Below are 25,666 nucleotides of genomic sequence, written 5' to 3' on the forward strand. Positions count from 1 at the left end.
TCCCTGCATGTGCTATGTCTGTGGGTGTGTGCATATGTCTGTGAGTCTCTGCTCCCATTTGTGCATTTCCGGTGGGGGGAGAGCGTGCCCTGGAGCTTGGGCACGTGGATGTTTGTCTGTGTGTGAGCACACACTTTCCTCCTAATGGCCCCAAGAGGTATCCAGGCAGCAGGCTTTTGTGCTGCTTTCAAGGTTGCGGCTGGGTGGGTGAAGAGGGGGGGCGGCCTTCTACTGGGAAGCTGGGTGGGGGGGAGGCAAAAGAAAATCTTAAAAGACCGTCTTCCCTCTGGTCTCCAAGGAGATCAGCCTGTGAAATGATCCGCACGTTAATTAAAAACGATTATATCCTGATTGAGCCATTCCTGCTCACATCCCCCGGCTGGGAAGGCTGAGACTGAGACCAGAGGATGGAGAATGGGACAGGGTCTGGCTGCAGGGCACAGCCCCTGGAGGGGAGCACACCTGGGGAGGGAGGGGTGCTGAGGGACCAGGTGTTGGGGGTATATGCCCAAGGCAGATTTGAGTTGCTTCTTTGAATTTTAAAGGCTGCCACTACTACCACCCTGCCTCCCCCAGCCCCCAGGTGGTGCTCTGTGAGGTCCTGGGAGCTGGTTGGCAGCCACCAGGTTCCATGGATACCTACTTGCGTGCTAGGCGCTGGTCCTGTTGTTTACCAGGTCCTGAAAGTCAGCGTTTGTGGTTCTGGTGTTAAAGACGAGTGACCTGGGATCCCTGGGTGGCGCAGCGGTTTGGCGCCTGCCTTTGGCCCAGGGCACGATCCTGGAGACCCAGGATCGAATCCCACATCAGGCTCCCGGTGCATGGAGCCTGCTTCTCCTTCTGCCTATGTCTCTGCCTCTCTCTCTCTCTCTGTGACTATCATAAATAAAATTAAAAAAAAAAAAAAAAAAAAGACGAGTGACCTGCATGAGATCATGGAGCCAGAAGTTAGGCACCCCAGGCTGGACCCATCTCTGACTCTAAGCCTGAGAGCCCCCCTCCCTAGCTCCCAGCTGCCCCTGACTCCCATGATGAGGGGTCCTCCCTCTGCAGGCCCCTGGGGAGCTGAGATGTCAGCTCAGGACAGGTCTTCTCATCCTCCATGGCACCCCTGAGATTATTCCTTTTTGAGGTCCAAGCCACACAGGGCATAAGGCCGTGGTGTCCATGTGTGTGGGGAACTGGATGACTCGCTGCCCCTGGGCAGCTCTGGTCTGATGCTTGTCACCTTTGCCATCCTAGGCAGGGCCTCCTCCCTCTCCGTCCCACTGTCCCCCATGAAGTGGCAGGCAGTTCCATAGCAGACCAGCCACAGGTGCCCCTTAGTCCCTGCTGGCCACTGTGTACTCATACTCCTGGGTATATGCCACCAAGAACTTTCTGGAAAAAGAATCTGGGCCTGGTCACACTCTGCCTTCTCTGGTTATCTCGCCCCCAGTCAGCCTCGCAAAGACTGCAGTAGTAGAACATAGCCATAAAAATAATAAACCAGGTGGCCCTCAACTTACAGCCCAGAATCAAGTGTTGTCATGGTTCATAAGTGATAGGTGCGTGGGTGAACTGGCTTAGCTCAGCATGTGTGGGGACTCAGCTGTCCAAAAGCATGGCTCACTGCCCTCTCCCTTCCTGTTCGACACTGCTGTTTCCCAGGCCAGGCTTCTCAGAGAGGAGACCCCACTTCAGGTCAGCCACACCCAAAAGCACACGAGAATGCTGGCCACAAGCAAGGTCTTTGTCTTTGTCTTCATTGCCTGAAAAGATCCCCTTTGGGTAATGGGGATCGTGGTTCTTTCCTAACAGGACTGTCAGAGGAGTAAGGAAAACCAGGTCAAGTTTGTTCAAGTGTCTAGCAGCTTCGGGACACACAGAGGGGCTCATTAAGTGTTCATCCATGCGCCCTGTCTGTTTAGGGCACCTGTGTGTTGACACGGCAGGGGCCTGGGGTTTGCTGGCTTCTAGGGAGGGAGACATGCTGTACTCTTCCCATGCTTTCTGGGAGACATTCTGGGGTTGAGGTGACTGTCATTTCAGTAGAAACCTCCAAGGAGCTAAGAATTTCATAGGACAACCCCCTGAAGCATGATCAAAGGTAGAGTGTCTGGGAAGAGGGAGGGGATGTTCCTCCTGGAGCAAGTTCCACATTCTTAGGGGGACCTTGACCAAGCGGAAGGTTCTGGGACCAGAAATGATGTCATGAGGAATTAGAGAGGCAGGTGGGACCCAAAAAGTCAGCATCCATCTGTTCCCAAGGTCAGAATCTGAAGAGAGGCAGGCAGATGTTGCTCATCCCACAAAAAGCCCCTTGAGCTGAAACAGACAGAGACCCCAGGTCATCCCTGCAAGGTGCCACCTCCCAGGGGCACCTTGACCCATAGGATATCTGCTTTCCCAAAAATCCTTTCCCAAGGCCTGAAATGACTTCTTTGGTCACAGCCAAGGGTCAAAGCACTGAAAGCCTTGCTTAAAATGCAAGCCTATTACCTCGCAGTAGTGATCAGAAGCTGTACTCATGTTTGCATAATGCAGGGGCCGGCAACCTCTCAGTCCCGCGGGGGCCAGTGGGCAAAACTAATGAGGGTGTGGGGGCCTGGCTGGCCTTCGTGGGGTACAGCAGCTCAGCTCCACCAGGGCGGCAGATGGAGATGCAGCCCAGGGTGCCCAGGATTCAGATGTTTACATCACATTTCCTGGTTTGTTCCTCTTGTCGCCGAATCTAGTGACCCACCTGTGGCCAAATTCACACACACACACACACACACACACACACACTCCAGCCACTAGTTTGGAGCCTCTCAGCTGAATAGCTGTTACCCAGGAGCCACTACACCTGTCCTTGAACCTCAGCCTGCAGGGCCCTGAGAACTGTGCGCGGTGCCAGCCTCACCCTGGCCCTGGCTAGTGGTCTTAGAAGTGAGAGTATGAGAGCAGAGGACTCACGCACAGGGGTGCGGGGACTCGACTGGAACAGGTCAGCCTGACCCTGGCTGTGTGGCTCACCGTGGCCTGACCCGTCTTCTACACGCATGGCTGAATTCCCACAGCTGCTGCTGTTGCTGGGGCTCGGTGGGGAGGGGGAGCAGCGGGCATCTGACGGGCACCTGGTTTATAAGTCGAGTTTCATTACTTCAGTCCTTCATGCAGCACTCAGCAGATGTTCGCTGACAGCCCAGGGGAGGCACATTGAGGCCAGGCCCAGGGAGAGTCAGGGTGGGCCTCCTGATGGAGAGAACATGGGCCCTGGCTCTGGAAGGGGAAGCATTTGACCCCAGGAAGGACTGCAGTGCTACACAGCATGCCAGGAGGCCTGGAGGCATGAGAGAGCCAGGAGAGCTCTAGAAAGTCAGAGGTTAGAAACTGGGGAGGCAGAGGCAGGAGTGGAGGCTGAAAAGGAGTCTGAAGCCTTGACTGCCAGGAAGGGAGAAGTGGGAAACGTTTTATCCTGAAGGCAGGGGACACAGCTGGAGCCCAGGCTGGAGGTGGAAAATGAGCCAATGAGGGGAAAAGCTGGAGAGAATCAGAAAAGACCCCAGGTGGGGCTGCATGACCTTTGGCCTTCGGTGAGCATCTCAAAGGCCCAGTGTCCTCTCTCAGAACTGGGGCCTCTGATTCTAAATGCTGGGGCCCAGACAGGACAAGAGCATCCTCCCTCCTTGCTCAGAGCCGTTGTGGGACCTGCTCCCGGGAAGCTGGGGCCTGGTCCTGCTCCCCAACTCCTGCCTGGGCTGCAGCTCCCCAGGCCTGCAGTGTCTGAACCCTGGGAGGGATTATTACCTCTCGATGGGGGAAGAGGTGGAATTCCTTGGGGACCAGTAATTAAAGCCCAACAGATTGTAATTCCCTGAAAGAAGGCTCAGCACAGAGGGAGGAGTGGTACCCAGAGCCCCACAGAAGACAGGAAGAGGAGCACTGGGGACAAGGGCAGCCTGGAGTCCGGGGTGACATGAATAACATCTGGAATCCTGGTATTCAAAGCGAACTTTCAGTGAGGCCTGACCCCCACCCCCATGCTGGGCCCTGAGCACTTTATTATTTCCAATCTTCAACCCTTTCCTGCTGGGGGAAGATCCCGCCATCTCCCATTTCAAGATGAAGAAATCAAGGCTTGAAGAAGTCAATTACCTCTGGCTCCAGGCCCTCTGGGCTCTAAAAAGGTGGGCGGGGATGAACCCAGGGCTGTGTTTGAGTATAGCCCTCCTTGCTGGATGTTTGTGGTGGAAGGCCCAGCAGGGCAGACCTTCCTGCACCCCTCTTGACATTCCTCATGTTTGGGGTCTTCTGTTTGTGGGAGGAGCAGGAAGATAGTGGATCCCACTGCCTTGGGGAGTGGAAGTCTGGTCATCCCAGACTGACGCTGTCGTTCACTTACCTGGTTGGTGATGCCAGTCAAGAGCTGCTCTTCTCAGGGCATCTCCTCATCTGTAAAGGGCTCAGATTATGTTAGGGTTCCTTGTAGCCCCAACAGTCGGGTTGGCCAGTAGGACAAATCCTGACAGTGGAGGTAAGTAACCCTTGAGAATTCCCTCGCCCTCCCTCATTCATCCTAGAAGTACCTTGTGAGCACTTTGTTATGTTGGGGGGGCTTCAGCTTTCACATGCTAGAGGAAGGGCTCTGGTATCATCTTTGTGTGACACAAGAGCACACAGAGGCCCAAAGAGGTCACTGCCCAGCATTCACCCCTGCCCTAACTCCTCTACTCCCCATTTCACTACCTCTTCCATATGCTCACCTCCCTTCCTCCAGGAAGAGGTGGAGAGACCAGGGCTTGAGACCCCAAACCAGAGACTGTTGGCTGATGCCTCCCTCAAATGGGCACAGTTTGACCAGCACATGGTTTTAAATATTTATTTATTTATGAGAGAGAGAGAGCGCATGCGGGGTAGGGGAGAAGGAGAGGGAGAGAGAATCCCAGGCCGACTCTGCCCTGAGCCCCATGCGGGGCTTGATCCCATGACCCTGAGATCATGACCTGAGCCGAAACCAAGAGTCAGATGCTCAACCAGCTGCGCCACCCAGGCGCCCCAGGGTTTTAAATATAACTTGAGATTTCACATAAAAATCCTACTCTTCGCATCTCTCAAACTAGAAATCCACATGCCCACAGGGGGCTGCAGGCAGAGCTGAGATGGGCTGCCACCTTCTGCCCATTTCTGTGCAGTCCCCATGCCATCAAGTCTGCCCCGCCCCCTGCATAGCCCTCGGTTCTCATCCTGGCACCCCTGCCCACCAATCTTGGGCACATTACAGGTTTGGACTTCATCTGTGAAATATCAGAACCAGGGAACTGATTCCAAACTGTGTTTTGAAGATGTTTTCCAGAAATTCTCTAGGCAGGAAAAAAAAAAAAAAAAAAGGAAAGGGTGCCCCAGGTGTAGGAACTGCCTGGGGAAAAACAGGGAGGTGCAAGGAGGACACAGAGTACTTGAGAAATACGGAGGTCTCCTTGCCTGCTACCTATGAGCAGGCTGAAGCCTGAGCGATGACACCAGTTGGACTCTGCTGGTTCCATAACAAGATTCCTTCATTCCAATCGTTCATATGCCCCTCAGAGCATCCCTGACTAGAGCACCATTGTGGGGGCTTTTCTTCTCACGCTAGTGGACGGAGAAAAGCGGAGGGCAGAGAGGTGAGGTGACATGCCCTGGGTCCCAGCAAGGCCGGGATTCTGACAAGGATCCGATTCTTGACCACAGGTCCAGTGCACATTCTGATCTAAAATACCATAAAAAATGGCTCTTAGGTGAGCTGCCTTTTCCTGTGCATTTTTTAAAAAATGCTCTTTTAGTTAATATGCGGGAGGGATTTCGATGTTCTCGTACATAACCTTTTGCTGAAGCGACAACGTGCTATAAAAGGGTCCCAGGAGAGCTGGTGTAATTTGGGCTGTGAGGGACGGAGAATACCAATGCAGACCTCTCCAGAAGGCCCGCTGCTCCTGGGAGCTGGGATACCTGGCAGGGGCAGGGCGGGGGAGGGGGGGCTCGCCTCACCTCACCATGCTGAGGCCAGGCCTGCAAGCTCTTTCCCATCCTGGGCCCTGGGACCAAGTGTTCATTTGGATCATGCTGGACTATTTGGCTTTTTTTATTCCCTCACGTTTTTGAGTGAAAATCTCAGTTCCTAGAGGAGGAGGTCTAGGGAGAGAGAGGAACAGTGTCCTGGACCTAGAGGGACTGCAAGCAGGATGGGACAGACATGGGAGCCCCATTGGTAGGCAAGAGCTGGCCAGTTGACGAGATGGTAGACAAAGGGACCCGTGCTGAGGGCACATCGAAGGGCACCTTCAAGCTCTATTCAGCATTTGCCCTTGGGCCCAAAGGATCCCAAAAGGGGGCTCGGGAGGCTTCAGTTAATTGAGGCTGATTCTAAATCGGGAGGCTTAATAAATGGTAATTACTGTCCTGTGGGAGCAGACCAGAGCTACCAACGCTGCTGGGAACACAGATCATGGATTCAGGGCCCCTTTTCCCTCCCACATACCTAGAGGCTCTGAGAACTTCCACCCACAGAGGTGTCAGGGACAGACCTGGTAGGGACCAGGGGCCACCTCCTCCCTTCCTGTGTGTGCGTTCAGGGCATGGAGGTGTAGTGTGTGTGTGTGTGTGTGTGTGTGTGTGTGTACACGCATGCTGGTACTGAGTCACCCTCCACTCAGCCATCTCCAGGTCCCCTTACCTCCCTGCCTGTCAAGGGGCAGAAAGAAGAGTCTCCCAGGTGGCGTCAGCAGGGCATGGACTTTGTGACTCCAGAACACAATGCTGTGGGGACAGAGGTGACAGTGCAAGATTTTGGTCCTATCCAAAGAGGAACTTCTGTCATTTAGAGTAGCTGTTCCAAGGGGCAAGGAGTGTCCCATCTTAACAGCTTTTTAGTAGAGGCCAAATGTGTACTTTCCTATCTTTTGCAGTTCCTTCTAAGCCCAAGTCTTAGCCCTGGGAGTCACACACACACACACACACACACACACACACACACACCCCAGTTGACATGCAGCAATCACTGAGGCTTCTCCATCTTGCCAATCTAGACAGGCCAGAGGGACTGACAGCGGGCTTCTGCACCTTGGTGTCCCCGGAACTTCATTCAGAGAGCCCCAGGGAGTGGGGATGAGGATGGTAGTGTGTCACAGTGTATGTGGTGTGATGGTGGACTCATCTGTGTGTCTGCATTGTGTGTATGCACTTGTAGATGTTCTGTGTTCTTGTATGGGCAGGGCTGCAAGTGCTGAGCGTGGTATGCATGTTGAGAGTGTGTAATATGTGTGGCTCAGAGTGGCAGGAGGCAGGCTGGGAGTATGCGAGTGTGCACTGTGTGGGGATTGGCCATCAAATGTGCATGAGTGGGATGTCTGAGTGGCTCAGTGGTTGAGCATCTGCCTCTGGCTCAGGGCATGATCCCAGGGTCCTGAGATCGAATCTCACATCAGGCTCCCGGCATAGAGCCTGCTTCTCCCTCTGCCTGTGTCTCTGCCTCTCTCTGTGTGTGTCTCATGAATAAATAAATAAAATCTTAAAAATAAAAACCAAACAAAAAAACAAATGTGAATGAGTGCACTTGGGTTGGTGAATGTGTTTCTGGCCAGGGTATATCTGTTGGGGGGCTGTGCCAAGACCCCCACCAACTCCTTCCTGGTCTCCCCACCCCAGACCCCCATCACCACCTTTGCCCCAGGCCAGACCTCAGGGGCTCCCAGTTGCCCCAAACCCTGACCACCAACACCCCCACTTACAGGAACTTGACCCCTACCAGTCCAGGTCTTGACCTCATCCTTGCTCCCAGCACAAAAGCAGGCCCAGCATGTGGCTGAGAGATCCCCAGGGGACCATAGGGATAGAGGAGGGAGAGCAAGAGGAGGCCTCCTGGTCACTGCACAGCCCCTCCCCAGAACATCCTGCACGAAGTGGGTTTCTAAGTTTCTACAGCATCTAGGCCAGACAGGGAGACCTTTCTGGAGCTGCCACGGGCATTTCCAGATACAAGCAGGGACATTTCTAGAGATGGAATGTCTTTAGAACATGAAACACAGCACGGCTGGGGACAGGATTAGGACATTTCTAGAGAGGAGATGGAAAGCATTTCTGGAGGAGGAACAGTTTAGAAGATGAAATGGCATTTTGGGAGATGAAGTATGAACATTTCTGGAGGGGGGGAGGGCATTTTCTGGAGTAACGATGAGGCCTTTCTGGATTCCAAACATTGCTAGAGATGAAACATTTCTGGAAATAGGCTATTTCTAGAGGTAAACTGTAGTACCTCTGGAAGTGTAGTGTTTTTTAAGATGATGCAGGAGTATTTCTGGGAATAAAATAGGGCATTTCTGGATTTGAGGTATTTTTGGAGCTGAAATGGAACATCTCTAGAGATGGGATGTGATATTTCTGGAAGTGGAACATTCTTGGAACTAAGATGGAGCCTTTATAGAGAGCACTGGCATTTGTGGAGATGGATTGTATTTGAAGATGAGAGAGGATTTCTGTAGATAAGATGGGACATTTCTGGAGATGGAACGTTCTGGAGCTGAGAATTTCTGGATTCAAACCAAGCATTTCTGGAGAGAAACGTGTCATTCTCAGGAAAGGATTGAAGATGGGATATTTCTGGAGATGGTGTTTTCTGGGAGATGAGGTTGCCATTGCTAAATAAAGCTGGCTGTTAGCCTCTTGAGTAGTAGGTGGGGGAGGGTCTCATGGTGGGCCAGGAACACCCCCCTACCTGTGACCCTTGTCTTATAGGAGATGGGTCTGAGGTCCAGAGGGGACTCTCCTGCCCAGGCCCACTCCTCCTGTAAGGGGCAGAGCAGGCCTTCTGGGGACCTTCCAGAGCCACCCCTTCTGGGCCTCTTTCGGAATCCTCCCCAGGGGAGGACAGGGCCTGTGAGTCCTGTTCTTGGGGTCCCTGCCCCCATCCGTGTGGGGGCCTGGCAGCCTCCAGGCTCACTGCAGGAACAGGCAGTGACTGAATGGTTAAATTTAATTTAATTCAATTTCTTTGGAGCCATCTGAGGCTTGCTCCCCAGCCCCCTCTGCCAGGAGCCTCCTCCACCCTCTCTCAAGCCAGTATCTGCCCCCACCACCACCTCCCACCTTGGAGCAGCCCTGAGGTTGGCCTTGCTTTAACAGAAGGGAAGGGGGTTCCAAGGCTGCACGTGGTGAAGGCCCAGGTCCCTGCTCAGGCCCCAGCTGACCTCGGGGGTGGTGGGGGGTGCCAGGGCACCTCCCCCCAACTCCAAGGAAGCGGCTATAGAGGCCTGTCGCCACTTGAGCCGGCCTGGAGCCCCAGAGTAATTATTTCTCTTCCTTAATTGAAATTTCAGCCTCAGTGATCCTGCCTTAGAAGTGTGAGGTGGGGGAGGGAGCCTGGTAGGGTGGGAGAGGGAGGGGAGCCCCCTCCTTGGCCCCTAGAAGGCCGGAGGCAGTGCCAGCCTACAGGCACCAAACTCTGGTGGTGGGCACAGGGTGGAGGGCCGCCTCTCAAAGAGATGAGGGGCAAGGGTGGGCTGTGGTTTGGGTCAGTTCTGGCAAACTGCAGTTAAAAAGCTGAACCTTTCACCTGACGGTCTGAGAGGAGGTGGAGAGGAAGAAGATGGCTCGAGGCAGGTGTACCATTGGGGGCAGCCTGTGCTGGGGGATTGTGAGCCAGGGTAGCATGAGGGAGTGGGCAGCCAGGGGAGCCACTGCCTCCTCCCACATCTGGCGGGGATCCGAGGAGGTGGCCTGGGGGGCCGTGACTCAGGCAGAGCAGGCCACAATGGCGGCAGGCCCAGTTCCTGGTTCAGGGCTGGGTGAGGCAGCTGGCCTGGTGGGGTGGGGTGGGCTGTGGCTGGTGGGGGCAGCTGAGGAGGCTGTTTTCCCAGCTGCGGTCAGGCTGGGCGGAGCATCCGGGCTGGGCGCTGGGTCACCACACACACACACACACACACACACACACACACAACACACACACACTACCTCTCCCCCCTTCTTCTCCCTCTGTCTCTCTCTCTCTCTCTCTCTCTCTCTCTCTCTACCTGGGTGGTCCCTGCCACCCCACAGGGCCTGAGGCCTGTCTGCTGGTGGAAGCAGAAGACTCCAGGGGCCAGTAGGAAGCTGGGAAAAGCCATGGGCTCCAGACAGGCCAAGGGTCCAGCCCTCCGTGAGCTTCTGAGTGGCAGCTCTGAGGTGCTCGGACTAAATGTACAGGCTTCCGTCCAGACTCAGGCCAACTCAGGTCCCATCACACAGGAGCAACTGTGTTCATTCTGTCCCTTCACCCCCACCCCTGCTGCTCCCAGGCCCTGGTGCTTGCCCTCAGGGTCTCAGTCTTCCCCAAATGAGAAATGGGATTTGTGGTCAGCTTGATGGGAGTTTTCAGGGCTGAAATAAGCTGCCAGGTGCTCAAGGCTGCAGGCCCAGGCTGTCCCTGTCGCTGTGGTTATGAATAAGTGTGCTGAAACCTGAGCAGGCCCAGGCCAGCACCCTGCACGCAGTAGGAGCTCAGGGAATGGCAGTGATGTCAGTGTTGTGACTGAGACGGTGCTTTCCCAGCATCCAGAACTGTCTGTCAGGGGAGCTCCCTGCCTGGGGCCTTCTCCACCCCTGGGTGGCCAGGTTTTGTGACAAGGTAGACTAAGGCCTTCTGGAGTAAACACAGGGTGGGGAGAGGGATCCAGAGGTGGCTGCCTCCTCCACACATGCGGCTCCCACGCACACACACTGAGCATCACACATCCATTAAGAGCTCTCTGGAAAACCCATTGAGGTGAGAGCCATGCTCAACGAGGCCATGTCACTGCAGCTCGCCAGACCCCTGGATCTCGAAGCTCATGCCCATCTTTGGAGGGAAGGGTGGGCTGCGGGTGCCCTCCAAGGAGAAGAGGGACAGAGATAGATTCATGGAAGGGACAGGTCAGCTCCAGGAGCTGGGGAAGAGAGGAAGGCACCAGTGCATTTGTAGTCCTGTGACTGGAGGGAGGAGAGGAGGACAGACACGGGGAGGGATGAGGATGCCAGAGATGATCTCGCAGCCAGAATTGGGGGGCCTTGGGGCCTGAGCTTGACCCCATTGAGAATGTCAGCCGCTTGCCTGGGCCGAGGCCCCCTCCGCCTACAACACTTAGGGAGCTCTGTTCTGGCTCAGCTCCAGACATACTCCAATACCTGCCCCTTCCCCTGACCTCTCGCTGCCACAATGGCCCTCCTTGCCCCACTGCTTGGGGATTTTGAGGCCTTTGGCCACCACCCGCCAGTTGCTGGGCTTGGTTCTCTGGGCAGTGGGGGTTGGAGGGGCCTGGAGCAGCAGCGAGGGCACCCCAGAGGCCACCTGGGTGGGTCCCAGGCGCCAGTCCAGCCCCTGTCAGTCGGCTGCTGAGCTGACCTTGTCACCTCGGGTCCAGAGGGAGGGCAGCCCCACCCCCACATGCACAGAGCCAGCAAAGCTGACATGACTCACCTTACTGTGCAGACAACTCCCTTTCGCCACTGGGGGGAAACAGGAAACCTCCTGGTGCTGCAGCCCTCAGCCACTGGGCATTGCTCACCTACGTGGGTCAGACCCCGTGCTGCCCTGGTGTCCACCTACAGCCTTGGGAGACCCTTTGGGACCTCTGTGTTTAGGAGGAAAGGGGGTGTACAGAAACATGCAGACTTTTGCAGTCCTGGGGCCAGGGGCTCCCAGCTCCTCCTCATCCTGGAGAAACCCTGGGTCCCGGGGGCCAGTGCTGAGCTCTCTTCCTCTGAAACACCTTCCAGAGGCTCTGAGCCCTATCATGACTGCCCCTGGAGAATTGGGGTCATGGTCCCCCCACACACACACCATGCTTCACATCCACTCTGTTGGAAAAGTGGAATGTCCCCTCTCAGCCCTGGAGATGGCCAGCCTGGGGAGAGACCTGATACTGCGTCAGGGGCTTCCTACCTCTCTGCACGTAAAGCAGGAAAGCCTGGCCAGAGAGTAAAAGAATTTGCACTAGGCACATGGCCATCAGTGGCCAGGCTGGGATGCGGACTGGCCCCCTCAGACAACAGCTCCCAGGCAGAGAGGTCCAGGCAGCACAGACCTCTGAGACAATGCTATTTTTTTGCAATTATTTCTGACCTCCTACCCCTTTGCCCACTTTGACAAGCCTCAAGGCAGACCCTCTCTGGGTTTTCCCCAGAACAAAGTGGCCACTACTAGACAGGCCAAAGCAAAGACTTCACTCAGATCAGGTGAAAGGGAACTCCATGTCGGCCTTTTGTTACTCAAGGTGGGAGCGCAGAGGATGGATCTGCCCTTGGCCACAGCCAAGAGAGGAAGCGGAATGGGCTGGGGGGTGGGGCTGAGGGTGGGGGGCATGTGCTCAAAGATAGGGCAGGAGCAGCCGCACCTGAGATGAGACCTTGAGGTCCCTACCCCGAGAGCATCAAGAGCCAAGACAGTGGTGGTCATTTTAGTATTCGGCGCGTGCAGGCGCACAGACACGTACACACACACATACACACACTCAGACGCACTCGCGCACTTGCATCTTCCCCACCACCCTCTGAGGTCCCCTCCAAGCCAGGAAGCAGAGGAATAAAGGAGAAGAAAGGGAAAAGGAGAAAAAGAGATTAGGGGGAAGAAAATCCGATTCTGGAGTTACCTTAGTTACCAGCTCTAATGACTCGTGGGGCGGGTTCGGCCACTTTCCTGCGCAAGAGGACCCTCCCTCCTGGGCCCCTCCATCACCCCATTAATAAGACGGGGCCCCTTGTTCCTGAGTTCTGCAGCAGAAAAGGAAGAATCAAGGACTTTTCAATAAGAGAGAACTCCCTGGGTGGTTTTGAATAGTTGCTTTTTGTGTGGCAGGGAGGGACGGGTCCTCTCCACCGCGCCCTGCCCTGCCCGCCTCCCTCCGCTGCTCCGTCTGGAGCCGCCTGCTCCCAGGTCTCCAGATGGATGAGCTTGTTTCTCAGGAGCCTTGTCCTTTATTGTTCCTGCCTTTCTCTCCTGACACCGTGAGCTTAGAAGAGGCCACGGGCAGCCTTTGCATCTCAGGAAAGCTCAAGAATCCCCAAGGTGATTCTAGAAAGGCTTAATCCCAGGTAGTGGGGCTCAGCACAGAGCACCTGGTTCCTGTCCTGTGCCTGGGAAACAAAGGCACGCTCCCCACATCCCTTCCCCCGGGTGCTGGACCTCCTGGCCTCCCCCAAGCTCACTGCCATTGCTTCGGTGCCAGTAGAAGAGGAGTGAATGGAGGCGAGGCTGGCCAAGGGGAGATGACGGTGGAAAAGGAGAGAGACAAGCAAATCCGTTTTATCAGACGCTGCATATCTTAGGAAAGCACATTTCAGCTCTTTTGGCTTTTGGCAAGCTGGTCCTACCCTTTAATTTTCTAATAAAAAGGAATTACGTTTGCTGAAAAGGCAGTAACCAGCTTCGTGTCAGTGTCTCTTGTAGAGACCATAATTCCCATCTTGGGTGCCTGCCGGCTTGGGAATGGGGGGGGGGGGCTCCTGTGGCCACAGGTGATGCTGCTGGGCAGGGACTTTGGGGCAGACCGCAGGCAGTGCCACGTGGCTTTGCCCTGCCTGCCCTGCCCACCCTGCCCTGGGCTGGGGGTGGTTCCAGGCTCACTACTGAGGCCCCAAGACTCATAGCAGACACTTAATAAATATTTGTGGCATGAATGAAAGCATGAATTCTTAGTGCTCAGGCCTGGGGTAGCTGGCAGCATGCTCAGAGGGTTGGATCTTTGTCGACTGAATGAACGCATGACTGCATGCATGAATCCATGCTCTCCAGAGTCTGAAGTCACCTATCTGGAAGGATTTACAAACCCCGTCCTGCTCCCTGTCCCCCCACCACCACCAACCACCCCTGGCACTGGTTTCACTGGAAGCTTGGCCAAGAATCCATCTCTTTTTAAAATATGTGTTTGTTGTTGTTTTTTAAAGCAAGACAGAACAGAAGTGTGTAAAATTGGGAGTTTCTGTCCCCACAGCTCCACGCCTGAGTCCCCAGAGTCAGGGGGGCGGGGGAGGGGGCATTCTTTAGCCCTTCCTCTTGTCACTGGGAATTTTGTGCCATAGGTCCACTTCGGACTTTAGTCCAGGGGGGACCCTTCCACACACACTGCCCTATAGCACTGTGGGGCTCCTGAGTCATCCCCCCTGCCTGCTGTCCTACCTGGGCCACGGAAGCACGCAGTAGGGCCTTACATAAGTGCCCTGTCTCTGTAGGGTGGACATGGGCACAGCATTTTTTGCTGTTACAAATACCTTCTCTCCAGTCCCAGTTTTTAAGCAAGCTCATGTAGGCAGAATACTTACCATAGGTGGGCATGTGATAAATGGTAGCCTTTATGATTTGGAAGGACTCTATACTTGGTTCCATGCCCCCAAACATCCCTTGTTCCCCTTCTGTGTGCCAGGGACCCCCACAGTTCCAGTGTTGCTCGGGGGTGAGGAGGCCCCCAAGCAAATACATGCAGGGGCACAGCTGCCCTGCCCCCCAGCAATTTGTCACTGCTGGCACCTGGGCACTGTCAGACTGATTTATGCCACTGGAAATGTCAGGGCATGTAGGATAGCAGATCTCACACACAGCATGCTTTCTGGGGCTGACCCCAGTGTGGAGGCATGGAGGCAGCTCCCCACCCCTCCCGCCCCTGCCCCATGTCCAACTCCCAGGCACTGTGCCTCTGCACTTCAGCCAGCAGATGTGGGAGCAGCTTGGGGCTCATCCAGTTGGGCACTTGGGAAGAGACACACAGAAATGCCCAGCATATCGCCCTTGGGCCTGCCTGAATCACACAGTCCCTGGGGGTGGTCAGGATTTGGAACTATAACAAGCCCCTCGGGTACCACTGTATGCCATCCAGGACTGGGAACCATTACCAGGCTTAGCAATATCAGGGACGTTCTTTAGGCTGGCTGGGGGGCTGGTCCTTTCTGCAGCTGCGCAGTCGGAGAGCTGATGGGCTTGGGGTGGGTAAGGGAGTGAGAACGGGTGAGGGGATCAGCAGGAGAGGTTGGTTACTAAGATTCTCGATTGAGCAGTGAGATAGGTCACCTTTGAGACATGAATGACTTTATGGATGGTGGCACTTGTGCCCGTGCTGACTTTGGGGTCCCTGTGGGCCTGCCAGGATCAGCCCCACTTTCTCATTGACAGCCAACTTGTCTGGGGTAGACCCAGCTGCAGTCTGGGGTATCATGGGTTTTAGGTTCCCCATGGTTCAAATGCCAGCTCCTCTGCCCTGGATGACCTTCCCTGCCCTGAGCCTCTGTTGGCTGCCCTGTAACCTGGGCCAGATCATCTTGGCACACCCAGGGTGGCCAGGCGTGTTAGCAGCCAGGAAGGCAAGCCCCTACAGAGAACAGGTCCATACCAGCTCATGTCCCCAGAGTGGGCTTGGTGTGGTTCTCATTCCAGATCATTTTGGAGAGGGACACCTGGGTAGCTCAGTGGTTGAGCATCTGCCTTGGACTCAGGGTGTGAGTCCTGGTATTGAGTCGTGCATGGGGTTCCCCACAGGGAACCTGCTTTTCCCTCTGCCTGTGTCTCTACCTCTATGTGTCTCTCATGAATAAATAAATAAAAATCTTAAAATTGATGACAAAAGGAGAGACATGATGGTTGTAAATAGAAAAGGAAGAAATGTGGGAGGTACACGAATAGGTCAGAGTCCGTCTGCACTGAGGTTTCCTTGGAGGCCAATACTTTTCCTCGTGTAACGTGGGCCTTTGAATTCTGTGTGCTCGTGCCGGAGCATTTGTGCGCACACACACACAAACTCGTAAATCTTCATAGAGCACCTACTGTGTGCAGAACTCCTAGCATTTAGAGACGACTCAGGCCTCGGCTCTGCCTTTAGGGGGCGCTCTGGGTTCTGCTGGGAACCTGATAAATTACCCTTTGATGAGGTGAGAAGGGGTGCACAAAGGAGTGAGTTAATTGCCAGGGTCGGGAGTCAGGAGGGGCTCGACAGGGCCGTGGGGTTTGAACTGGGCCTGTACGAACGCTTGTAAGTGTTAGGGAGAGAAAAGAAGGGGAGCAGGAAATGCACTCGAGGAGGGGGGGTCGTTGGGGAACAACAGGCGCTTGGGGATCCCGGCAGGACTGCGAGATCGAAGCCACCCGTGAGAGCTGGGCGGCGGCGCGCAGCGTGTGTGCGCGGGGGGCGGGGGGGCTGGACGCCTGGGCCGGAGTCTACTTGCTTCTGTAATGGGAGCCACCGCGGGCTTGAGGCCTAGAAGTGACCCGGCCCGGTGTGGGTGGTTGGCCGCGGCCGCCGCCCAGGAGACCTTGCAGCAGGGGGAGCGGGAGGGGGCAGGGAGCCCCCACAGCCTCCCCCCGCCCCCGGAGACTCGCGCGGAGGTCGGGGAGCCGCGGAGCGCCGGGGGCCGGGACGTGGCCGGAGGGGAGGGCGGGCCCGGCGGCGGGGGCGGGGGCGGGGGCGGCTGCGCCGGCGGCGATTGGACGCGGGCGGGGAGGGCGGGGCCCGGGGCGCGCCCCCGGGATGGACCGTGCGCGGCTCCTGACGTGGGCGGCCGCGCGGGGGGGCGGGGCCCGCGCCTCTCGCCTCCCGGCCCCGCGGGCTCTCGGCTCGCCGAGCGCCGGCGCCGCAGGCCCGCGTTCCCCCTCTCCGGGCAGCGCGCCCTCCGCCAGCGCCTGGCGACCGGCGCTGCACACGGCAGCGAGCGGAGGCCTTTGTGCTTTCCAAGTCCTCCTCCGGGGACGCGGGTGATGACCGAGCCGGCAGATGCCCCGCTGGTGCCACTGCCGCCACCCACCACCCTCTGACGCTCAGCTGCTCCCCAGAAAGAAAGACTTTGTCACAAAGGGAGGGAGGGAGAGGACGCGCTTCCGCGACGCGGCCCATCTGGGAGCCAACGTTATTTTCCTGATTCAAGGAAACATCTGTTCATGCCTCTCCTTTCAGAGAGAGGCAGGCGGCCGACCCAGGACGAGGGAAGCCGCTGGTTTTGTCCCTGGCGCTGGGCAAGAGGGTGGAGCACGTGGCTGAGCCCAGGACCCCTGTCCTACACCACCGTTCTCTGCCCGATGCCCACCCACCTGCTGCCGCCTGGCCGGCCGGCCTGCCTCTGTCTCTCTATGGACTTCTGGTCACCCCCTAGATGCCTGTGGCTGTCACCGCCCCCCCCCCTCAAGTACACGGGCTCCTAAGGGCAAAAACTGTAGCCTCCCCCAGAGTGACATATGTGTTTATCGAGGGACCCCTTCATTATTTCTTATACACACAAGCCATGTTTTTGAAAGATACCGCTGCCAAACAAACTGCATTTATTATATAATGATTAATTCATTGCCCCCATTTCTTATTAATCAAAGACATCCATAACTGCCTATCCGAGCTTTGGGTGGGGAAGATAGCCAGCAGGGCCTCGAGCTGACAGCCTTCTGGCCCAGAGCAGGGGCGCTGCTAGATTTGTGTCACTGTGGCCTCATTTGGGTAAATGCACAGTACCCCTGAGGTTTCTAGAAGAAATAGAGACAGCTCATGGACCCCACACATATCGCCTCTCCAAGCCCCTGGGGCCACCTGGGATGTTTTATCACCCCCTCTCCAGCCAGCCCTGAGCTCAGGCTGGCTGCTTGGCACTTGGCCACTGGCTGACCGGCGGCTTGGCAGAGGATGAGGGAGAAGGAGTAGGCTTGTCCCCATCCCTGGAAGCTGCCATTAGTGGCAACCCGGGTGGGAGATGGGAGCCTGGGGTGAGGTCAGAACTGCTCTGGGCAGAGCTGGAGGGCAGCTTGACAGAGCAATGTCCTGGCAAGCTGGTCCTAGGCACAGATGCTGGCAATCTTGGGGTTCCGGGGCATTTGAGATGCTTATCCTCTCACCTCCCAGGGGCAATCTAGGCTTGTTTTTAGTTCTTGGGATACATGAGGAGCCTGAGGTTGGGCCAGTGCCATCTACCCCTTCTTTACCCACTCATCCAACACTGACCTTGTGGCCTGGCATCCACCAGGGATGCCCCTGATCTGAAGGTGTTTGCAGTCTATTTGGGCATCTGGGACACAGGCAGATGCCCAAATAAGTCGCTGCTGTACTGTGTGGTGTCAAGCCACGGGTTGCCCGGGAAGGTAGGGACCAACAAGAAGGCACCTAACCCAAACCAGGGTGTGTGGTCAGGGAAGCCTTCCTGAAAGAGGTGCTATTGCTAAGTGCCACTGGTTAAATTTTTTTTTTATCTGCTTTTTAAATAACTGCTTTGTGCCACATGCCATTAGGTGCTTTTCACATACGTTGTCGTGTTTAATTTGCACCAACAACTCTGTGAGGTAGGAAATAGCTTCCGCATGTTCTCGATGAGTAAGCTAAGTATCAGAGGGGAGGCTGCTTGGCCAACTCACTCAGCCAGGATTAGAACTCCAAGTGGTTCTTAAAAGATGACAGAAAAGATGTTAGAGGATGGGAGGCGAGTCTGGCATGCCTGGCAGAAACAGCAAATGCAAAAGCATGGCAGTGGGAGCAGCTGGGGCATGAAGGTCTGTAATGCTAGGGTAAGCAGAGGTGGGCCTGAGTCATGGAGAGCCTTGAATGCTGGCAGCAGAAAGCTAGGGAGCCACAGCAGGTATGTGAGGTGGGCTGATGTCCCACTGCAAGGGGCTCCAGTGGTCTCACTGGGGGCTCAGCTCCCCTGCCCACACTCCCCTCACCTTCCACCCCCAACTGCTTGTCTCTAGGTACCTGGCAACAGGCATATTTCCAAGATCTGGTATGTGTTTTCTTGCTCCTGACCCTGGGAGACAGCAGTCAGGCCGGCATCAAGCATCGGGGAAATGCCCAACACATCAGGCCCCGGGGGCCTCCTGGACCTCTCCACAAATCCTGCAATGCACATCTCAGTGTCCCTGTCCATAAAGAGGTTGAATGGCAGCCAGCATCTGCCCGTCAACAGAGTTCCCGCTCTTAGCACCAGCTCACTGAGCTGCCTCCCTCCTGGGACAGTCCTGCCCGCCTCCCCAGAGAGCCAGCACTTTCACTGCTGCCTAATGGCTCTCCCGGCTGGAGACATCCTTGATATTTAGCCCGAGTAGCAGGAGCTTTAATATCAGCAACTCTCCCTCCCTGCTTCTGCCTCCTGAGCCCCAGAGACAGCCCTGCTCAGCCTCCCTCCCGCCCCCAGATATCAGGCAGAGGCCTTTCTGCCCACTGTCAGTAATATCCAGAATGAACAAGCACCCAGCAGAACCTTGCCTGTGGTGCTTTCTCCTCTGAGATCCAGAGATGCCCTGTGAGAGACTGTTACTAGTGTGGCTTCCATTTTAAAGATGAGAATACTGAGACTCAGAAGGGAGTCGATCTTTCCTCCTCTCTGTTCCAGGAAGTGGCCTGTGTTCCCTTACACCCGCAGGACCTTCACCACTGCTACTTTCTCTACCTTGAGCTCTACCCTCCCCTCTCTTCTCTCTTTTAGATCTCATCTAAGGAAAGCCTCCCTGTCCCAGTATCCCTGCCCTTAGTATTTACTGAGGACAGCCTTCCTCTGCACACTAAGTAAGCTCCACAACGGCAGGACTCACCACCCCCTGCATCCCTAGCACCTAATATGTGACATACAGGCCTTCAAAAATACTTATTAAATGAGTAAATGAGCAAATGGGTAAGTGAACCCCTGTCCTACTTAGAATAAGGCTGGTTGCAGTAACAGACAAACCTTAACATTTCTAGAAGTTTATTCGCCATGCGTGAGGGTAGCGAGAGTTTCTGGTTGGTGGACGGTTAGCCCCTGGGGTGACAGGTCTTAGCCTTCCCCTGTGACCTCACCATGGTTCTCAAGCCTGGAATAGGTGCGTCACTCCTGCTCACATTCCATTGGCTAGAACTGAAGTCACGTGACAATGCCCAGTTGCAAGGGAGGCTGGGAAATGTAGTCCAACTGTGGATCCCGGTTTTGATGACTCCAAAGCTTGACGTTCGGGTTACTATATTGGTCTCTAACCACCAGAGCCAGCCTTTACTGAGTCGTTACGGTGGTCTCACACTGGCACATTTAGTTTGCATAACAACCATGCCAGGCGAGTATTATCATTGTTCCTGTTCACAAATGAGGGGGCTGGGTCTCAGATGACCCGTAAAGGGCTAGAGCGGACTCAAGGAAGTCCGAAGTACTGTCCGAAGTAGGTCCTAGAAACACACCACCGGTGTCTCACTCCCAAGCCTCTGCACAGGTATTTAAGTGAGCAGGCCAGTGTCCAGAAGAAATAAACTGCCTGCAAGCTGAGTAGCAGTTGCTGGCTTCCCTTTGTCCTGGTCTGTGAAGGTTTTGCCCTTGCCCGGGGAGGTGGAGGGGTCCATCCCTCTGAGGGCTCAGCACTCTTCCATCACTTTAGCTGTCCATTTTTTGGAGGGCTTCTGTTCCTCACCCCCTTCCCAGCTCTGGACCTCTGCCAGGCCCCATCTATGGCTACTGGGGTAAGGCAGGACTGGCCCTCCCACACACTGGGAAGACACACACGTGGCTACCAACTATTGGCTGTCCACTCTGGTTTTGTCTCTCAACCCCTTACAATTGGCAGGTGCTCTCCTGCTGGCCTTTCTGCCACTTAGCACCCCCTGCTTCTCACATCATGCGGAGAGAGGACAAATGCCCCTAATGGGAAAGTTGCAGGGGGATGTTGGTCAGTCCTGCGATCTAGTCTGTATGGAGGACAGCTCTGGGGAGTGGCATCTTCCCAAGCCAGGTAGCCCAGGCTTCCCGGAGGTGACATTTGATTGTCCCTAGAAGGCTAAGGTGCTAGTTTTTCAGATTGAGAGATGGGAAGGGCATTCCAGGCAGGGGTAACAGCTTGTGAAAGGCTGAGGAAGTCTGGCTTCTTTGCTCCTGTCTCTGCCTTTGCCCCTAGAGCCAGGTTTGTTGCCCAGACCAGTGACCCAGGTCCTTCCAACCTATGCTGAAGAGGGAATGTCTCCTAGTCTGTGGAAGAGGAGAGGAGGCATGGGAAGAGAAGAAGAGGAAGGAGGAGGAAAGGACATAAAAGGAAGAAGGTGAGAAGGGAAAAGGAGCAAATATTGACTAGTCTTAGCACCTGCTGAGGCCCTGAAGGGGCCTGGATCTTTTTGCTGTCACCTCAGGCCTCGTCTCCTCCTTTCCCGTTGTTCACTCAGCTGTGGACACCGTAGCCTCCTTGTTCTCCATCATACACACTGATGCCTCAGGGCCTTCGTACTGGCTGTTTGCTCTGGCTCTGATTCCAGTGCTCTCACGGCAGGTAGTCGTGCAGCTGATTCGCTCTCCCCTTTAGCCTACCCTTAAGTGTCACCTCGATAAGACTTACCAGATCACCCTTTTTAAAACTACAAACCGTCTCCGTCACATTCCCACTCTTCTTACTCCAATCTGTTTCCACCAAAGCACTTAGTCACCTCCTAATGTCCTGTACACTTTACCTATATATATTTTTGCTTATTGGCTGCCTCCTTCCCTCCCGCCCCTCCCACAGTATAATCCCACCCCAAGATCAAGAGTCACGAGATCTACCAGCGGAGCCAGCCAGGTGCCCCAGACTTTTTGTCTTAAGCTGTCCTGTGTAGGGATCTCTGGTGGATCTCTAGATCCATACAGTTGGTACTCAGTAAGTGTTGAGTGAATTCAGCCCTGGGCAGACTGTGACCCGGAGGCCCCGGGTCCCGCGGCCACGTGGTGGGGGGCGGCCCAGCGGAGTGCGGGAGGCTCTGTGCCAATCTCTAGCACCCTGCACTCACTGTCGGAGGGCCGGTCCCACGACGGGGCGCGGGGCGGCTCGAGGGCGCAGGTAGTCATGGTTACAGCGCCAGAGACGCCTTGTATTTCCTGCCTTTTGTGTTCGCACGAGCCCCAGCCCCCAACCCGGGCCGCCGTCCCTGATTAGCCGTCACGCTGCGGAGGGGCGGGGCCGCCGGGAGCCCCGCCCGGCTCCGGAAGTGGGCGGGGCCAACTCGCGTGGGCGGGGCGCCCGGGCGAGGCGTGTCGCTCCTCGGGCGCGCGCGGCCCGTGATTAACAGGCCGGCGCGGGCGCGGGCGCGCGCGGCTGGAGAAGGGCGGGGCTTCCGGAACCGCAGCCCCGGGAGCTGGGTTTGGGGGTGAGTGCGCCATGATGGCGGCCCCCGACAAAGGGCGCCTCGTGCCTGCGGCTGTAGTTCCCTGTGGTCCCCCCGGGGCTGAGCGTGAGCGGCCCGACGGGGCCTGCACGTGGTGGTCCAGGCCTGCAGACCTGCCCGGGCCCAGGGGCTGACCACCGTCCTTAACGCCGGCCCGCACCCCGTTCTCTGCCCCTCGACTCCCTACTTCCCTTTCCCCGGCTCATTCCTCCCTCCGCAGGGAGCTTCCCAGGTACACCACTCGCCCAGCCCAGCCGTGTTTAACAGCTCCTCTCCTCTCCTCTCCCTCGCACTTGTACCTCTGTCTGCACCTCCTCCTCCCACACGGGACACAGGGCGTGGGGGGGGGGGCGCGGGGGCTGCCTGCGGCCTGGCACACAGTAGGTGCTCAATTTGTATTGTTGAATGAATTCATTCATCGGCCCGGCCCAAAGGCCTCCTTGGCAGGCCCAGTGCTGGATGCTGGGACTTGGGAGACAGGGAGACAGATGCTCCTTCACTCCCAGACACAGAAGAGCTTGTGTCCAAGGCCAGGCCATGGGGTGAGTGTCTGGCCTGGACCCCAGGCCGGAGGAGCCTGGGTTGGTGTGTGCCCCTGGTGAATGGCCCACTGTGTTGGCCAGATGGGGAGCCCTGGGGCTGGCCCTGGGAGGCAGGCATGAAACAGACATGAGCTGGTGAGGGCTGTGCAGCACTCCTTGGGGCCAGAAACTCCTGGGAGGCCCAGCCATCTGACTTCTCCTTTGTGGAACTCTCACCATGCCCTTCCCTGGCTTGAGGGGGTGGGAGCGACAAAACCTCCGAAGCTTCTACCCCACTCCGGCAATGAAGAGGGAGTTGAAGTCACGGATTGAGTTACAGTTATCCGTGGATATCCTTTGTGGGGTTTTAATGGACTTCAGGGTGTATATGTTGTTCCCTACCAATACCAGAAGAAAAAATAACAACTTACAGCAGAGCCAACAAGCTGGTATTAAATCAGAGCCTCAGCAGCTTTGGAGTTCGCATCAGGGGCAAATTCCTGGGGTCGGGCCACCCCAAATCACATATCTTAAGGGGTGGGGCCCAGGAATCATCCCTTTTCCAAGACTGTGGTTTTGATGCTCAGAATCTTTCTTAAGTCCAGGGTGGCTCAGTCAGTTAAGCATCTGACTTTTTTTTTTTTAAGATTTTATTTATTTATTCGTGAGAGACACACACAGAGAGGCAGAGGTTAGAAGCAGGACTCTGCATGGGGCTGCACCGGGGCTGTCCAGCATCTGACTCTTGATTTCCTCTCAGGTCATGATCTCCAGGGTTGGACTCTGGGCAGAGTGGCATGGAACCTGCTTATGATTCTCTCTCTCGGGCAGCCCCGGTGGCGCAGCAGTTTAGCGCCGCCACAGCCCAGGGCGTGATCCTGGAGACCCTGGATCGAGTCCCACGTCAGGCTCTCTATATGATGCCTGCTTCTCCCTCTGCCTGTGTCTCTGCCTGTCTCTCTGTCTCTATGAATAAATAAATAAAATCTTAAAAAAGAAAAAAAAAGATTCTCTCTCTCCTTCTCCCTCTGCCCCTCCACTCCTTAAAAAAAAAAAAAAAAAAAAAGATGAAATCCTTAAAAAAACCTTAAGTCAGTTTTTGAGAAACAGAATGACAAACATTTGTCTCCCTGAACACATTCAAATTCCTTCCCAGGCTCTAGCAAGACTCCTCTATGACTCTGTATCCCAGATCCTGGACCCAGATTCAAGTCTAGGAGTGGAGACTCTAGGGACTCTGAACCCTTTGAGAATTAGGAAACAGTTCTGCATCGTCTTCAGAAAAAAATGTGCTTGTGCACCCACATACACACAAACTTTGCATCTGATTTCAGGAAGCTCTGATTTCTCACACCTGGTTTGAGTGGTCTGAAAAGCAGGACAGACCTGTTTGGGGAAAAGCCTCCATGTTGACACCTGAACCTAGGGCCAAAGGGCACAATTGTATGGGTTGTACATTGCACAAGGGTTCCTGGCAGAAATCCAGCCTATACTCCACTAGCTAAGCTGTGCAGCCTGGTACCTGGGATGTCTTTTCCTATTTTGTACAAAAGCATCATGTGGCACACACTAACCCCCATCTTCACTTGCCCTCCTGCCTCCCATGACAACTCAAGTTAGTAGCACTAATGAAGTCACAAAAATTATGCACGTTATTGCTGACTAGAAAACCTTCCATAAACCTCATTAGTTAAAGCCACAACGAATGACCCAGCAGCCCTCACCCACTGAGGCTTGGCTTTTGGTCCTTCTAGAATCCTGGGCTTTTACCAGGTGTTGGGGGTTGCCTACAGGCTTCAGTTGGGATAGGAAAGTGGTCAAGGCACCTGGGCCTGTGTCTCAGCACAGAGTAGGGGAGAAGAATAGTAGGTAGGGGAGCACCTACTATGTAAATATTTACCCAGTTGACCTGAGTGACTCATTGGGTCCATTCTATATGCCGGGAAAACAGAGGCTCTGAGGCAGCTGGTACTAGGAGTCGAGATCTACCTATCAGGCCGACTTGATGAACAGAAGCTCGATTGGGACAGAAAGGAGGCCAAGGAGGGTGAGACGCAATCGCTCAAGCCATACCCGACACTACCTCACACCGTGCAGCTGGCCTCCTGGAAGCCTTCCCTGACCTTTGGACTGGTTAGAGGCCTCCTCTCGGCTCACAGAGCCTGGGCTTTCCTGTCACAGTGCTGCCACCCTAGTCTGGCAGGCCTGAGGATGCACTGTCTCCCCAACAGCCTGGCAGCACCCCAGTGCTGAACTGAGAGCCCTAGATGCAGGGCCTGGCAGCGTAAAATGCAGCTTTGTTGAATGAAGGGACACGTGATGAGTGGCTGATGAAGTGGGCTCTAGGCTCCTAGCGGCTCTACTTCTAGACCACCATAGGAGTGGGGTGGGTGAGAGCAGCAAGACTGGGAGGCCTGGGGGTGGGAGGAGCTGGAGCAGGAAGGAGAGGCGTAGGCCTGGGGTTAGACAGACAGGCCAAGGGGAGCATCGGCCCCTGGAGCCGACTCGAAGGGTGAGTTGGCATTTCCTGTTTGCCAAGGTCCCTGCGGCCACCCTCGGTGACCTGCCATCCCAGCTCAGGCTGCCAGACACTGAAACAGAGCTCTCCACACCGGGGTCCCCTCTCCTGGAGACCCTCAGACCCTCCCCACCTAATGGGCCACACACAGCCTCCTCAGGGACCCCTGCCCTCTGAGGACAAAGGACCCTGAAGATGTCTGGGGTCCCTGATCGCTTAAAGCCCCCTCCCCAAGCAGCACTCTCAGGGGGTGCTTTCCTGAGCCAGGAAAGGGGCATCATCCCCTCTCCCATCTCCTTTTCTGCTCATCCCTTTTAGCCTGAGCCTAGCCATGCTGTCCCCCAAGCCCTTCACCTGCAGATATGACTGAGTCACCTTGTGGTTCTCCAAACAAAGCCCAGCTCCTACCCTGCACCTGGCATACCGCAGACCTGCCCCACACCCTCTCACACAGATAACCAGTGTGTCTCTTGGGGTGCCCTCCAGCTGGAGGCTGTGTCTGGTTCCCACAGGGCCTGGCTCAGAGGAGGGCCTTACAGTATTTGGTGAGTGAGTGATACCCATAGTTTCTGCAGGGGCTG

At 55.6% G+C, this 25,666-nt stretch overlaps 1 protein-coding gene across 6 annotated transcripts in view; it reads left to right on the forward strand.

Annotated features, from left to right (window-relative positions):
* RAI1 (retinoic acid induced 1) overlaps positions 1-25,666 on the forward strand; it is an 80,586-nt gene that overhangs the window by 4,616 nt on the left and 50,304 nt on the right. For 2 of the 6 annotated variants that reach the window (XR_012028266.1, XM_072820855.1), the window contains exons 1-2: positions 19,770-19,984; positions 20,813-20,954. The exons of 1 other annotated variant lie outside the window; for it this stretch is intronic. The gene's annotated coding sequence lies outside the window, so the exon portion shown is untranslated. Of the gene's footprint in view, positions 1-19,769; positions 20,651-20,812; positions 20,955-25,666 lie in introns of those variants that run through there. 3 more of the 6 variants (XM_072820854.1, XM_072820852.1, XM_072820851.1) reach the window with 3 other exon arrangements.

Source organism: Canis lupus, chromosome 3 (genome assembly GCF_048164855.1).
Source record: "Canis lupus baileyi chromosome 3, mCanLup2.hap1, whole genome shotgun sequence".
NCBI classification, from domain to species: Eukaryota; Metazoa; Chordata; class Mammalia; order Carnivora; family Canidae; genus Canis; species Canis lupus.